Below are 3,434 nucleotides of genomic sequence, written 5' to 3' on the forward strand. Positions count from 1 at the left end.
GGAGGGAGTGGGGGTGAAGAGAGTGGAGGAGGGAGGTGTGGACTGGGGAACCCAGAGGGGAGGGACTGGGCGGGATGGGAGGCGGGGAGGAGTGGGGGGGGGGGGAGAAATTGGCCATTCAAAGCCCTCTCAGAGCTGGAGGCCGCTTCTAAACTCCAATGAATTCAATTAACTTGATTGTTAACGTGTGCAGAGAAACCCAGCGCGCTGAGGCTGCCCACCTCCTGATCCCTCTCCACAGGCAGCGGCAGCGGAGCAGGCAGCCCTGCTCGGCAAGTATAGCTGAAGTCTGTCTTGGTTAAAAGGATTCCCTCGGTTGGATAAATTCCCTGTTGCATATTGTTTTAAGACCAAACGGTTCTCTTAAACTAAACCATTGCCCTGGGCAGGATAGCAGGCGCTGTGTGTGTGTGTGTGTGTGTGTGTGTGTGTGTGTGTGTGTGTGTGTGTGTGTGTGTGTGTGTGCACGCCCGTGCTACCTGGAGCCTTCCCAAACCTCCTAGGACGCTAAAAAGAGAGCGGCCAATCTCTTTTGTTAACCCTTCCTGCCTACTCCAACCTTTCTAAACTGAAGACAAGTGTCAATGTCTCTCTCTTCTCTGTGGGTGGGCTGTGCACTGAAATGAGAAAAAAATAAAATTTCTTTTTATTATTATTCCCAGACATGAAAATATGGAAAAGACATACTTTCGAAAGAAATTTTATAATGGTGATGAAGAAGATGGTGATAGCAGTAAATTTGATGAAGTAAGGAAGTAGTCATCTCATAAGACAGCTGAAGTGACTTTTGCTTTTTGAGAGCCTTATATTTAATAATTTCAAAATTCTTATAAAACTTTCAATGCCGCCAAGACTGGACAGCTCGTTTTCTTGGTTATTTTCTCAACTTGCGGGCATCTGCGCCCCTTTTTCCTTGATCCCTACTGCCCCCGCCCAAAGTAAAAGGTAAAAAGAAAAAAGGTCAATGAGTTAAGATGGGCAGTAGGTGGCGCTGTTTAGGAAAAAATGGGAATGGATTTACTCAGTAACTAAATTGGGTACAGTTGTAATCTGGTAAAACCTTACTTACCTTTTACTTTCTTTTCTATTCTTTTTTTTTTTCTGTCTTTTCTTCTCTTTTTCGCCTATGTGCCCTTGCTGTGGGCTTCGTTTGAATTCTTCTACTGTATCTTGATGGCTGGCTTATTTGTTCATGATAAGGCTCTAATTCAAATTTTGGCAATTGTTAAAGGTCAGAGAAAAACAGAAAAGTAGAATAAACCAAGAGTGATGCTTGCAACTCATCTGACAGGCGTGGGGCTAAAGGATGTGAAGTGAATATAGTTGCAGAGTTTGACTGCAGACTGCAACTCCAGGTTGTCAGCCGACCCATCCCCCAAAGTTGGATCAGCAAAGCCAGTCCTGTCATGGTAATCCCCGATGCCCGCTTCCGCTTCCCCTCCGCCCAACCTCCTCCCCCTCCCCCCCCCCCCCCCCCCACGCACACACACAGTCATTTCACCTCTGGGAAGCGTTACTCTGGTAGATGACTTCACGTCACTCTGGGGAGACCCACTTCCTTATTTCCCCAACAACTCTTTTGGCTTCAGCCTTTGTTTGAAGTTTGCCTGAGGTGGTTCGACGGTTGCAGAGATTGGCTTAAATGTCAGAGCACAATTTCATCTCACTTAATCAGACTCGGGCTTCCTGATTTTTCAGGGTTTGGGAAATGGCACATTACTATTTTCACGTATTACCCAACTTCTACACCATGATTTGTAATGTAAATTAAACGGAGTTGGGAGTAAGGTAGAAAGTCTCAACCTGTAAACTCCCCCAGGGGCCTCATAGCCTTATGTCTAAATTTGTAAGTGCCAACATGCCCACGAACCAGGGCTCTCTAACTGTTGCTTAGTGGTGTTCAACCATCCCTGTGCCAACAGTTGAAGCAACAGAACACCTAGTAAAACTGGATTTCTTTATTAAGGAAAAACACGTCTGTTGTTTCTCCCTCGTAATTCATAACCCACGAAACAAGGTTGCATGTCTTCCAGCAGTAGGTCCATATAAACTTTGATTCTACATCTGTAGTCATCTGCCCTCCCCTCCCCCTCAGAGGCAAGAGAGAAAACACTAGCACAGTTTAAAGCTAGAAGATAAAGTTCCCTGTAAGCAAAAGGGATGCACAATAAGAGTTCTTACCCTCAAGTCACACCTGTGATGTTCATTGTCTGTGGGATGAGAAAGGTACTTCACTTCCCTGAAAACTTAAATCACACAGTTGCAAATGAGGGGGGAAATGGAGAAAAGAATCATTTATGAAATTATGTCCCCCCTTCTCTCTCTCCCTCTCTCTCTCTCTCTCTCTCTCTCTCTCTCTCTCTCTCTCTCTTTCTCTCTCTTGCGTGTACTTGCTCACGCGTTTACTATCTAGTCTCGCAGAAGAAAACCATAGTTTTCCATTTGCTTGGAATTTAGCTGTTGCTCTGATGGAAGCACATAAAGGCAAAGCCGGCCTTTCTGTAGCTGTGTCATTTGAAATGGGCAAGCGTTTTCATGGTCTTCCTAGATACCAGAGGATCTAGATACTGCTGGCTCTACAGAAATGTGCGTGAGCTCTGGGTCCTCTGCTGTTCAAAAACAGGCTCATCTAACATTCTAAATGTGCCCCTTGGTTGGTGCTGGGTATTGTCATTGTTGTCCCAGACATGAGGATTCTGAAGCGGGAAGAGCATGAATTGAAGCCATTTGTCAAATGAATACATAATTAAATATAACATGTTGCTACTGAAATTTATTGGTTTACTCAATGCCCAAATTATTAATAGTACATGATTTTTAAAAAGCACACTCCATCATTAGCACAGCCAGCCAGCTCACTCACTCCGTCTTTTAATAAGGAAGGTTTCATACCCATGAGGAGATATGCAAACTCCCCACCTGGAACTTTCCTCCTGGATGCTGTGTGTCCAGCAGCAGCAGACACTGTCAGTTGCTGGCACTATCGAGGCAGGTTTGCTTCATGAGACTAAAAGAAAATCTGAAAGCTGAGCCTTCTCAGTACACAGCCATAACCCCAGCATGTGGGAAGAGGAGGCAGCGTGATCTTGATTTCAAGGCAAACCTGACCTACAGAGTAATACCTACCTCAATACTTAAAAACAAACAGAACACACAGAAATGAAATAGTAGTAGTTTGTTCATTCAAGCACTACAGAACACAAATGCACAAACGCTTTTCCACCTAGCAACCATTTAATGAAGCGCTGAGCCCTTAGGTAAACCCCATCAAATCAAGGGTGGAAATTTGGTCAGTAATTTGCACGGTTCCATCTAGGGCTTTCTCAAATAAAACTGCTCTTTGTTCTTGAGTGTGTTTGGGGGGTCATTTCAGCGCAATGACTTCTTTCTCCATGAAAGCCTGGCAGGTTACCGACCACTTTCTGCATCAAGAT

Source organism: Acomys minous, assembly GCF_964271855.1.
Source record: "Acomys minous genome assembly, chromosome: 12".
Classification (NCBI taxonomy): Eukaryota; Metazoa; Chordata; class Mammalia; order Rodentia; family Muridae; genus Acomys; species Acomys minous.